We start from the raw sequence: 13,687 nt of genomic DNA, 5'->3' as shown, positions 1-13,687 counted from the left end.
AATCCGAGTATTTCTCTCAGATCCCTTAGAATACAGGTTGTCACAGGTATGACAGATTTAATCCAACCATTTGACGAGACAGGATAGCTGGCCCCTCACAGTCATAAATTCCACATCTATGGTTTCAACAAATTCTGAACTGAGAAAAAAAAAACTTGTGAGAACTCCAACTCTTCTAAGAATGTGCACACTTTTTTGTCTTTATTCCCTAAGAAAGATGTAACAACTCTTTATACCACATTTACATTGTGTTAGGTTGACGCAATCTGGAGGTGGTGGGATGAACTGATTTGCTCAGTGTTCCAGCTAGTGACTGTTGGTGGAGGCTTTGAACAAAGGCAGTCTCTCTGTAGAGGCCGTATGCTTGACTGCTTAGGTATAGAAATTTACAGTGATTTTCCTGCCTCTGAGGTGCTAAGATTACAGGGGTACATAGCATATCCAGCAAAGTCCCTAAGTCCTAGTCTCAGAAAATACCATTGCAAATTGGTACTGTGAAGGAGTAATCAATTACATTCTTCTTTACGAAGGTAGAAAATAAGGCCTAGGGAGGTCAAGAGACAAGTTTATATAACAAACAGGGATGAGGCAGGATAAAACTCCAGGCAGTCTTATGTCAGACATCCCTGAGGTGAGGGGTTGGTGTGTGCAGGTCTAGAGGAAAGTCTACTCAGTGGGGGACCCAACAGTTCTAAGTACGGGAGACTCATGCTTTCTGTGCAACGAGTAGGGGCTGCTGGTAAGAAGCTTGAGGCCAGGGATGGTTCAGGCCAGAATACAAAAACTGCTCTCAGAGCCTCTGTCTTGGGGGTTGTATGTTTGCCATCCATATGGTATGATTGGTGGGAGGGAGGTCCACCCAGTCTAGAGTCAAGCTAGATATTTGTTGTGATTCTACACAGTGAAAACCTCTGCAGCTTCTCAACATGAAAGTCTTGCATGCTGTAGTTACATCTAGCTTCATCCTGTACCTCAGAGGGCTTCAAAGGTCTTCCTGGCCAGGCCCAGCCCAAAGCAGAGCTGGGGTGGCAGTAAGAGCTTGGTCTCCCAACCATCAACCATCCCCACTGGGGCCCTTTGCTTGCACATGACTTTGGGTGTGTAAGACTCTCTTCACACCCAGGAACTTCCTGTCCTCACACAGCCCCTCCAGAGAAACGTCTTCCACAAGGCCTGTTTGCCTGCCCACTGGTTTCATCTCCCCTGCTAGGAGAGATAATCCTCTTTACACCTCTTCTCTGCCTAACAAAGCCCCACTCATCCATCATTTTCCTTCTAGATGAAACTCTACCCTGAAGCTTCTCCAGCTCCCTCCCAAAGGGGAGGTGAAGAAGGCAGGTAGCAAGGGTTAGGAACACCTAGTTTGTGTCAGCTGTGGAACTGGGACTTTTACATCATCACCTCATTAAATCTTCATAAACTAGGCCGGGCGTGGTGGCACACACCTTTAATTCCAGCACTCGGGAGGCAGAGGCAGGTGTATCTCTGTGAGTTCGAGGCCAGCCTGGTCCACAAGAGCTCATTCCAGGACAGCCTCCAAAGCTACAGAGAAAACGTGTCTCAACCACAACCCCCCCCCCCCCCCGACACACACACACACACACAAAAAAACATTGGTGGGAGGATGGATATGATGGCCCATGCCTTTAATTTCAGCACTTTGGTGGCTGAGGTAAGAGGAATCTCTGAGTTCAAAGCCAGCCAGGTCTACAAAGCAAGTTATAGGACAACCACAGATACATAAGGAAGCTGTGTCAGAATAAAATAAAATAAAATAAAATGAATTGGTGGGTCCATGAAATGCAGATATATGAAGATGGAAGAAGCCTTTTCTTTAGGCACAAAATACTATCTGTGTTAGTTTGAATGTAATTGGCTCCCATAATCTCACAGCGAGTGGCTCTATTAGGAAGTGTGGCTTTCTTGGAGTGGGTATGGTCTTGTTGGAGGAAGTCACTGTGGGTGTGGGCTTTGAGGTTTCTCCTGCTCAGGATACTGCCTAGTGTTTCTGTCAACTTCCTGCAAGATGTAGAACTCTCAGCTACTACTCCAGCACCGTGAATGCCTGCATGCTGCCATGTTCCCATTATGATGATATTGACTGAACCCGAAACTGTAGGTGGGCCACTCCAATCAAATGTTTTCTTTATAAGAGTTGCTGTGGTCATGGTGTCTCTTCACAGCAATAGAAACCCTAAGACACTATCTGATGGCATTCTTTTCTTTGAATTGGTTGAAGTTAGTTACCTGCTAAGTCAATAGATTCTAAGAGGTTTTTTTTACCTATTGTCACAGGATGTTAGTTCCAATAAGGGGCACAGGGTGAGGGACAAGGAATGGCTGTTGCAGAAGGCCCAGAACTTAGCTCCAGATAAGGTATCAGTCTCTGACACCGTAACATTCCAATCTCCCCACAGTACTGATATTCTAATCAGCCAATCAGTCTCTACAGACATAGCTTCCTTTCAAGAGTTTTTGTTTACAGCCAGATGCAGATTCCTTTTGGAAGTTTTCGTTCACACAATATACATGAGCTCATATAGAAGAAGAGGTTCGGGGCTGGAGAGATGGCTCAGAGGTTAAGGGCACTGGCTGCTCTTCCAGAGGCCCTGAGTTCAATTCCCAGCAACAACATGGTGGCTCACAACCATCTATAATGAGATCTGGTGCCCTCTTCTGGCATGCAGGCACACATGCAGGAGACAGAACAGTGTATACATAATAAATACAATCTTAAAAAGAAGAAGAAGAAGAAGAAGAAGAGGTTCAGAGCAACTTGGTCAAGTCCACACAGCTGAGGACAGGGATTGGGTCCACTGAGTCCCTTTGAACTTGAATTGTTCATTTCATACTACCCAACTATACTGCCTCACCCAAGACATCTTTCATATTCTTCAGCTCCTCCATCAATCTGTCAGTAAATACTGTTGACTCTTCCTTCAAAACATGAATGGAATCCGTTGCTTTTCATCACCTCCAGGGTCATCACCACACACTCGGTATTAGTACAATGGTGCTTTAACTGCTTCTCTGGCTCTAGAGCTTTTGCTTTGTTTTGAGCTGGGGTTTCATGTAGCCCAGGCTGACCTCAAAGTCACTACTTAGCTACTTAGCAGAGGATAACCTTAAGCCCCTGCTCTCCCTTCCTGCACTTCTCAGGTGCTGAAATTACAGGTATGTACCACCATGCCCAGTCTATGTGGTATTGGGAATTGGACCCAGGGTCTCATGTTTGGTATGCATGCACTCTACCAACCGAAATACATCACCAGACTCTGCACCTAGTTCCCCGCTATGGACTATTCACCACACAAAAGCCAAAGAAACCCTATTAAAACACAAACCAAAGGCCAGACATGATGGCTCAGCCTTTAACCCCACTACTCAGGAGGCAAAGGTAGGTGGATCTCTGTGAGTTCCAGGCCAGTTAGTGCTATATAAGTATCTGTCTCAATAAAAAAAAAACCCACAGGCCAAATTAGGTCACTGCCCCACTCTCAAATCTGCAAGGGCTCTCAATTCAAATGTCGTGTAAATCCCTCTATTCACTCAGCTTTGGCCAGGCGTTCCACTACCTATCAACTTCTTTCTCCACTATTCATTCTATTCCAGTTGGACTGGGTCCCTTGCTTGCCCAACACAACACAAATTCTCTTGCTTCAGGTCCTCTGTACCTGCTGCTTCTGCATGGAACACTCAGAGGTTAAGAGCACTGACTGCTCTTCCAGAGGTCCTGAGTTCAATTCCCAGCAACCACATGGTGGCTCACAACCATCTGTAATGAGATTTGGTGCCCTCTTCTGGTGGACAGACAAACATGCAGATAGACCACTGTATACAGTAAATAAAGATTTAAAATCTGCATGCTTGCTCACTCGTTACTTTCTTTTTCTTTTCTGTTTTTTGGGACAGGGTTTCTGTATGTGGCCCTGGATGTCCTGGAACTCTCTACATCATAGACTAGACTGGCTTCAAACTCACAGAGATTCACCTACCTGGGCATTAAAAGTGCTGGGATTAGCCAAGCAGTGGTGGTGCACGCCTTTAATCCCGGCACTCGGCATGCAAAGGGGGGCGGGTCTCTGTGAGTTCAAAGCCAGCCTGGTCTACAGAGTGAGTTCCAGGACAGCTAGGGCTACACAGAGAAACCTCTCAAATCCACCCCCAAAAGTGCTGGGATTAAATGTGTGTGACACCATGCCCTGCTTCTCTCATTGCTTTCAAATCTTCATCTGAATGATACGTACTCAGTAAAACCTCCCCCATCATCCATTACAAGTGTACAGCCTGCACCCCACCAGTGCTTTCTATTATCTTGACCTTATCACCAACTGTGATGGTTTATTTTATCTGTCAACTTGACAACACCACAGGGAACACAGCAAAAAGAATTTGAAACTAGGTCTCATGTTGCCCAACTTGGCCTCATTCTCACTATTTAGCTGACCTTAAACTCCTGATTCCCCTGCCACCCCTCCTGAGGCCTTGGATTATAAGCATTTGCCACCATACCTGGTTCTAGAAACTTGGTTAAATATTATTTCTGGGTGTCTATGAAGGCACCAGAATGATATTAACACTTAAATTGGGAAGGCTGGAAGTATTCAGTCCTCAGCACTGTAAAAAACCAAAAAGAGCAAAGCTCGCTTGAATTGGCAGAATACAGCAGATCACTCTAACTGATGTGAGTAGGTCTCCTTCACTCCATTCCTTGAAGGGCTGAGTACAATAATCAAGGGCTGAGAAGAAAAATGCTTTGTTTTGTTGAGATGGAGTCTTGATGTTACCCAGGCTGCTTAAACTTTTCTGGTTTTTTGTTTGTTTGTTTGTTTGTTTGTTTGATTTTCCAAGACAGAGTTTTTTGTGTGTGTAGCTTTATCCTAGAACTTGCTCTGTAGACCAGGTTGGCCTCGAACTCACAGAAATCCATCCGCCTCTGCCTCCCGAGTGCTGGTACCAAAGGCGTGCGCCACCACCGCCTGGCAACTTTTTCTTTTTTAGGTCTCAATATTGTAGTCCCTGGGTTGCTTGGAACTCCTTATGTAAACCGGCTGGCTTAGAACTCAGAGATCCACCTGCCTCTGTCTCCAGAGTTATGTGTATATGTGTGTAAGGGTTAGTGTGCCCACATCCATTCAGATGCTTGTGGAAGCCACAACAGGATATCAGACTCCCTGGGGCTAGAGTTACAGGCAGCTGTGGTGAGCTGCACAGCAGGAGTCAGAACCAGTCTCTTGAAAGAGCAGCAAGCTTAACTGCTTAACTCCTTCCTTCCTTGCAACCCAGTGTCTCACTAATAGACAGTATGTAGACAGGCTGCCTCTGCTTCCCAAGTGCTGTGATTAAGGGCCTGTGAGTGAACTTTTAGGCTCAAGTGATCATCCTGCTTTTGCCTCTCTCTGCCATGTATGCCTGTGAACAACACGCATGCAGTTCTCAAAGAGACCAGAAGAGGGCATCCGATTCAGTTGTGAGTCACCATACAGGTGCTAGGAACCCAACCTGGATTCTCTAAGAGTCAGTGTCTGTAATCACTGAGCCATATCTTCTGTCCCCGCTTTTGCCTCTTTTTTTGTTGTTTGTTTTTTTGTCTTTTGAGACAGGGTTTCTCTGTGGCTTTGGAGGCTGTCCTGGAACTCGCTCTTGTAGATCAGGCTGGCCTAGAACTCAGAGATCCACCCGCCTCTGCCTCCCGAGTGCTGGGACTAATGCTGTATCCTTACACAATGTCTGCCAGATAGTAAGTGCTTAATAAATAACTATCGCAGATGGGTGTGGTGACTCACACATGTAATATCAGCACATGTGATTGAATCCCAATGACTGCCACAAGTTTGAGGCCAGCCTGGGCTAGGTAGTGATTCCAGGCCATTCTGGGCTATGGGGAGAAATTTTTATTTTGTTTTGTTTTTCCAGACAGGATTTCCTTGTGAAGCAGTCCTGGCTGTCCTGGAATTCACTTTGAAGACCAGGGCTGGCCTTGAACTCACAGAGAGATCCAGCTGCCTCTGCCTCCTGAGTGCTGGGATTAAAGAGGTGCACCACCACCAACAGCTGGAAAGAACCTTCTTTCTGTTTCTTTCTTTTTTCTTCCTTTTTTTCCCCTTTGAGAGAGGGTCTCTCTGTGCAGCCCCGGCTGCCCTCAAACTAGGTCTGTAGACCAGGCTGGTTGCAAAATTAAGAGATCCTTCTGCCTCTGCTGGGATTATAGGAATGCGCCACCATTGTCTGTTGGGAAGAACCTTTATTTATTTATTTTTGGTTTTTCAAGACAAGGTTTCTCTGTATTGTTTTGGAGGCTGTCCTGGAACTAGCTCGGTAGACCAGGCTGGCCTCGACCTCACAGAGATCCGCCTGCCTCTGCCTCCCGAGTGCTGGGATTAAAGGCGTGCGCCACCAACGCCCGGCTTTTTTTGTTTTTTGAGACAGGGTTTCTCTGTAGCTGTGGATGGAGACTGTTCTGGAACTCACTCTGTAGACCAGGCTGGCCTGGAACTCACAGAGATCCACCTGCCTCTGCCTCCCGAGTGCAGGGGTTAATTAAAGACACACCCGTCTGGGAAGAACCTTCTTAAAAGACAAAATTCCAAACCAAAAACCAACTAAGTAAATAAACACCGAATGAAGGAACAATACCCTCCGACAGGATTTTTCTCTACAGCTCACTCTCACAGGAGGCTATGAGTCATTCCGTGGGCATGAGCTGACATTCCCCGGCTCTCCATTCCCAGTGCCAAGCAAAGTGCCACTACCACAGGGGCCAGTATGCAATGAAGGAAATGCCATGCTATGCTTGTCCAGAAGAACATTCCAGTTTCCAGACAAACAGGACACAGCCCTCTTCAGGGTCTGATTCACTCCACCCCCAAGCCCTCCCTGAAGCCCCAACCCTGGCAGGGCCAGTTGCCTAGCTGCCAGCTTCCTTCTCTTCTTCAAGTCCTTTCCTCTCCCCTACTGCCCCCTTCTCACCTGTCTGAGTCAGGCTATTACTGGGGGTGGCAATTACCGCTAGTAAATTGGAAGTTGTTTTGCTCAGGGCTGTGTCTCACACAGGTCCATTTGCATGCTTTCTGGCATTTCTGACATTCCAGGCAAATGACGTGGCAGCCGCCTGGGCTCAGTGAGTGCTGGAGAGATCAGGCTTGCAGCTGGAGTGCTACAGGACTAATAGGGTCAAGGACACTGGCAGGAGGGAGGCCACTGCCCCTCCTTGTCACCTCACCAGTGTCAGTTTGGGGTAGAAATGAGCCAGTGTCTGGAATAGTTTGCAAAACATTATACTAGTTTGCTGGCATTACAATAGATAATCATCACTAGCTATGGTTTCCCTGGAGCTGTCTTCTCTGCTTCCCTCAGCTTTCTGCCTCGCCACAGCCTGCCATTGTAGCACAGCAGGAGCAAGGCCCCTGCTAGCTCTCTTCTGTTCTATACAAAACTACCACCACTGAAACACCTTTTAGGGACAAGGCCCACAGAGACAACCTCAAGCTCATCCTGCGGGGGCGAGCCACTGATCAAATCCTATTCACTCTGCCTTCCGGTTGTTCAGATCTGCTGGGATGAGGCCAGCTGGAATTAGTGACAAATTTGAAGCAGAGAATATTGACAAAGAGGTGCTGTTTTATTGCCTGCAATGACTCACTGTTTAATTCAAAGGCGATAATTTTCAAGGCAGCTCTCCTATTCAAGGGGAGCTTCAGTGAATAGGTAAAACTGTGCTAATCACTTAGCCAGATCCAGACCTTAAGACTAAAATCAGCTTTGTTCCCTTCAAGAAGCTGAAAAATAACCCTTCCATCTCCAACACCTTCTTCCTTCTCTAAATCTCAAAGCCTTTTTGGAAGAGTTTGAAAATAAGACAGCACCCAACTCAAAAATTTATTGCTCCAATCACTCTGTGCCAGAACTCTGCGTGGGCTATGTAGCTCAGGGTGGCTTTGCACTCAACAATTCTCTTGCTTCGACCTCCTGTGTGTTGGGATAACAGGTACGTGCCATCACATCAGGCTAAGATTTATAATTTTAACATTAGGAATGGAACCCAAGACCTTACACATACTAAATGAGTGTTCTACACTTCTCAAACCAGATGCCTAGCCCTGGGAAAAAATTTAAAGTATCTCTGCCAAGGCCCTACCTGTAGGGATTTTGATTTATTCAGGGACAGGACCTTGACATTTTAAAAAACTGAGGCACAATTTAGATACAATAAAATGCATAGGTCTTAAGTGCCTGTCCTGGCCAGTTTTGTGTCAATTGTGAGGAGGGAAACTCAATTGAGAAATGCCTCCATAAGATCTGTCTGTGAGCAAGCCTGTAGGGCATTTCTTAATTGGTAATTGATGTGGAAGGGCCAATCTATTGTGGATGGGGCCACTCCTGCTGGCCCTGGATTCTTTAAGAAAGCAGTCTGAGGGAGCTGTAAGGAACAAGCCAGTAAACAGCAAGCCTTTGTCGGCTCCTGCCTTCAGGTTCCCACCTGGTTTGAGCCCTCCCCCCAAGCTTCCTACTAAGGACTGTGATTCCGGATATGTAAACGAGACAAACCCTTCTTCCCCAAGTTGCTTTTGGTCATGGTGTTTCATCACAGCACCAGTAATCTTAATTAAGACAGTGCCCCAATACAAACATTTCCATTGCTCTGTCTACCTTGCTTGACCCCTGCCAAAGACAACCTCCATAGTGGTTCCTATTAGGGATTCATATTGATTGTTCTTAGCCTCTGAGCCATCTCTCCAGCCATCAAATTGATTGTTCTTAAACTTCTTAGAAACCAAATCAAGCAGTGGTAACATTTGGGGACTGGCTTATCTCAGTATAGCGTCTCAGATTCATCCAAGTCCTTGCACTGATAAGCAGTTCATGCTTTTTTGACGATTGGCTTCCATTGTATGATATTTTTTTAAAGATTTATTTATTTATTACATATACACCAGATTGAATTGTAGATGGTTGTGAGCCACCATGTGGTTGCTGGGAATTGAATTCAAGACCTCTGGAAGAGCAGTCAGTGCTCTTAACCTCTGAGCCATCTCTCCAGCCCAAGTTTGGAAATGTATGATATTTTTGATATTTGGGTTTTCTTTTTCTTTTTTCTTTTGTTGTTGCTATAATGAAATACCTGAATCTATCTAATTTATTGTTTTGTTTTTTGAGACAGGATCTCACTATGTAGCACCCAGCTGTCCTGGAATACACAAGATTTTTATCAAAGGTGAGGGGGGAGGAGCAAGACCAAGGGATTGTTTTGGTTCATGAGTCTAGAGCTTGGGAAGACCACAAGAACAGTGCCAGCAACTGCTCAGCCTTTAGTGGGGATTCCTGTGATCCTCAACTCATGGCAGAAAGTTGAAGGGCAAGGGTGGATGTGGGAGACAAAACCTGATGGGGATTATGTGGAACAGCAAATCAAATGCAAGCTAACTAGTCCCATATGTCACAAAGGTAAGAGTTCATTTGGGGGTGGAATCCTCATGTGCCGCATCTCCCTCGATTCAAATGCTTCTTAGAGGATTCACCCCCCCAACAGCATCATTCTATCAACATCTGCTTCAGACCACTACATGCGGATATGCCAAGGTATAACCCATGTATATATTCAGGGGCATTTTGGGTGGCCCTCAGATTTGGCTATCAGAAATAAAGTTGCTGTAAATATCCTTTTTTAATTATTTATTTATTATGCATACAGTTTTTTATCTGTGTACATGCATGCACCCCAGGAGAAGGCATCAGACCTCATTACAGATGGTTGTGAGCCACCATGTGGTTTGCTGGGAATTGAACTCAGGACCTCTGGAAGAACATGCAGTGCTCTTAAACTCTGAACCATCTCTCCAGCCCCGCTGTAAATATTCTTTACCAAAACTTTTGTGAACTTTTTTGTTTAAATTTCAAGGAGTGATGGAACACGCACCAAGAGATTCATTAACCACATGAAGTTTATTGAAGGGAAAGGGAAGAAGAGAAGGGAGAAGGGGGAGAGAGAGAAGGAAGCAGAGAAGAGGGGTGGAGAAGAGAGGGGGGACAAAGGGAGAGAGAGAGAGAGATCATGTGGAGGTTCACGCTTAAGAGGGGAAACTTGCTTAATCCCAGCACTCGGGAGGCAGAGGCAGGCGGATCTCTGTGAGTTCTAGGCCAGCCTGGTCTACAGAGCAAGTGCCAGGACAGCCTCCAAAACTACACAGAGAAACCCTGTCTCGAAAAAACCAAAAAAAAAAAAAAAAAAAAGGGAAACTTGCACATGCCTACTGAGTCCTTAGGCAGTCCCATAATGTTTGGCATAGCCATGACATGGCCAGGCAACACAAGGCCCTTTGAGCTGCCTAAGTATCTGCCTGAATACTGTATATGTGTCCCACCCATTGTCAGAGGTTGGGTCAGCATAATACCGGGTTCCAACAACGTGTACTCGTTTATTTTAGAGTAAAATCAGTGGATTTATGTTTGATTTTTGAGACTGCCAGTTTCCAAAGAGATAATACCAATTTAGACTTCCAGCAGTGAAACAGCAAAATTACCTTTGTCCAAACTTGGTATTATTTGACTTTCTTTTTTTTTAGATAGTTTTGAGATAGGGCTAACCTGTAACCTATTATATAGCCCAGGCTGACCTCAAACTGGCAATGCTCCTGATTCAGCATTCCAAGGCCTGGAGTTATAGGTGTGAGACACCATGCCTGGCCTTCACTATAGTTTTAAATTGAATTTCTCTAAGATTAATTATTATGATACACATTTCACATGTTTATCAACCACTCATATTTTTTCATAAGGTGTTTATTGCAGCCATTTGCTCATATTTTGAGCTATTGGTTCTCATGAGCTCTTAAATGCTGTGTGTATTGATCCTTTGACAGACAGTTTTGTATTACATTATTTAAGATCTCTTGTGGGACTGGGGAGATGGCTCAGTGGTTAAGAGTGTGTATTGCTCTTTCAGAGGACCAAAGTTGGGTTCCCAGCACCTATGACAGGCAGCTCACAACTGTCTGTAACTCCAGCTCTAAGGAATCCAACACCTCTGGCTCCCAAGAGCACCTGCAAACACACACACACACACACACACACACACACACACACACACACACACACTACAATAAAAATAAATGTCTGTGAATACAAGGCCAGCCTGGTTTACAGATCTATTTCCAGGACAGCTAGGGCTACACAGAAAAACCCTGTCTCAGCTGCCCCTGCTTCTCAAAAAAACCCAAAAGGTCTCTAGTAAAAGAAGATGGGTATGATGGTACATACCTTTAATCTCAGCACTGGAAGAAGCAGGCAGACGTCTGTGAGTTTGAGATTATTTGGGTCTACATATCGAGTTTCAGGCCAGCCAAAGATGCACATGGACTTCCTGTCTAAAAAAGAAAAGATCTCTAATGAATCTACTATGAATCCAAGGATGAGAATTCTGGCAAACTAAAGATCAGCCCGGGAAACTCCGTACTTTATGGGTCCCAAATCTATCTCCTAGGCTGTCTGTTTACTGAAAGGTGTTGTTCTTTTGCTTCAAATAGTAGGATAAGGGCTGGAGAGATGGCTCAGAGGTTAAGAGCACAGACTGCTCTTCCAGAGGTCCTGAGTTCAATTCCCAGCAACCACATGGTGGCTCACAACTATCCATAGTGAGATCTGGCGCCCTCATCTGGTGTGCAGACATAAAAATGGAGGCAGAATGTTATATTCATAATAAATAAATAAATCTTTTTTTTTTGGTTTTTTTTCGAGACAGGGTTTCTCTGTGGCTTTGGAGGCTTTCCTGGAACTCACTTGGTAGTCCAGGCTGGTCTCGAACTCACTGAGATCCGCCTGCAATAAATAAATAAATCTTAAAAAAACAAATAGTAGGATAAAGCTGGAAGGGGGTCCTGCATGGGGAACCATGGCGGATTCCATGGCTGGTTGGGGGGGGGGGGGAGGGACAAACACGCCATGCAGACAGAACTTGAGTGAGAAGTTTTATTAGAAGGGGAGGAAGGGGAAAGGAAAGAGAAAAGAAGTAAAGAGACGCAGAGACACAGAGGGAAGACAGACGAGAAGAGGGAGACAGGAGCAGAAATTGATGAGAGAGGGAAGAGAGAGGGCATTGGTGACACATGTCTTTAATCCCAGCACTCGGGAGGCAGAGGCAGGCAGATCTCTGACTTCAAGGCCAGCCTGATCTACAGAGCGAGTTCCAGGACAGCCTCCAAAGCCACAGAGAAACCCTGTCTCAAAAAACAAAACAAAGCAAAAAAACAAAACAAAAGAAAGAGGAGAGCCAGAAAGAGCAAAAATAGAGGAAGAGAGCATAAGTGGGCGGGGGTCTGTCTTCTAAAGTGTGTGCAGACTAGTAGTCATGGAACCCTGGGCTGACCAGAGTACTGCCTGAGTGCATTCTGCCAGGTGACAGGCGCAGGCCAGCATAATGCCTGCATCCTTACAAAAGATATGGTCATTATTTTCTTGCCACCTGGGAATCTGGTCTCATTGAATCTGCCAAGCACTGCTGTATGACCTAATACAAGGTGACTTACCTCTCTGAACTTTGCTTCCTTCATCTGGTAAAAGACACACTGATCCTGGGAAAGGGCCTTGTGTCAAACAGCTGTTCATAACACATGAGCAGTTTTTGAAAGGGGTGCTGAGAGATATGGTGTGGGTACTCTCTGCTTTGGGACCTGCCACACTGTAAACATGCCCGTGTCAATTCTGTGCCTTTGCTCCATACCCTCTGAGACCTAGACTGGCCATAGTCCTGGTCATGCTGTTTTCACCCTGCCTTGATGAATTTGAACAAAGCATCCCAAAGGCCCCTAGGCTCTTCAAGCTCAGAGCAGATGGCTAACAAGCCAGTTAGTTTTCTAGGATGTACAGTCCTGAACTCAGATCTAGGCAGGGGGCCAGAGCTCTAGAAAAGCTTAACTCTCAACCCATTTTGCTCCCCCAGTTGTCTCTGAGAGCTTATAGTTTTGTTTTGTTTTTTAAATATACAGCCTTCTGCCTACAGAAGGCAAAGGGTATCAGATCTCAATCAAGGTGGTTGTGAGCCACTATGTGGTTTCTGGAAGAACAGTCAGTGCTCTTAACTGCTGAGCCATCTCTCCAGCCCTGAGAGCTTATAGTTTTACTGCTGGTCTCTTTCAGTTCCAGTGAAGAAGGGGGAAGAGGAACAAACATCAAGAGTAGGTGCCATGTGGAGGGAAGGTTCTTCACTGGAGAGAAACCACAAAAAAGCTTATGGTACCCCTATGAGTGTTTTGTGGACTAGGAAGAACAGATTCTGGGTACCTGGAGTCCACCAGCACTAGGCAATAGCTGGAGCTACCCATCTTGCAGCCAAATATGGGTGACTCTGTTCTATATAAGATCTAGGAGCCGGGCGTTGGTGGCGCACGCCTTTAATCCCAGCACTCGGGAGGCAGAGGCAGGCGGATCTCTGTGAGTTCGAGGCCAGCCTGGTCTACAAAGCGAGTTCCAGGACAGCCTCCAAAACAATACAGAGAAACCCTGTCTCGAAAAACCAAAAAAAAAAAAAGATCTAGGAAGATCAGAATATCCTGATCCTGGGTATAACTCTCTCTTCTCTACTACCTCCAGCGCCAACTTGAGACAGGCATAAGAGGGAGATGGGGTAATACTGGCAAAAGAAATAGCCACAATGGTCAGGTGCTGCCCTCTCCTATCACTTGGTATCTGGTCT

This window comes from Mesocricetus auratus, unplaced genomic scaffold (genome assembly GCF_017639785.1).
Source record: "Mesocricetus auratus isolate SY011 unplaced genomic scaffold, BCM_Maur_2.0 Super-Scaffold_100003, whole genome shotgun sequence".
NCBI lineage: Eukaryota > Metazoa > Chordata > Mammalia > Rodentia > Cricetidae > Mesocricetus > Mesocricetus auratus.
Note: the sequence above shows the minus strand (reverse complement) of the source record.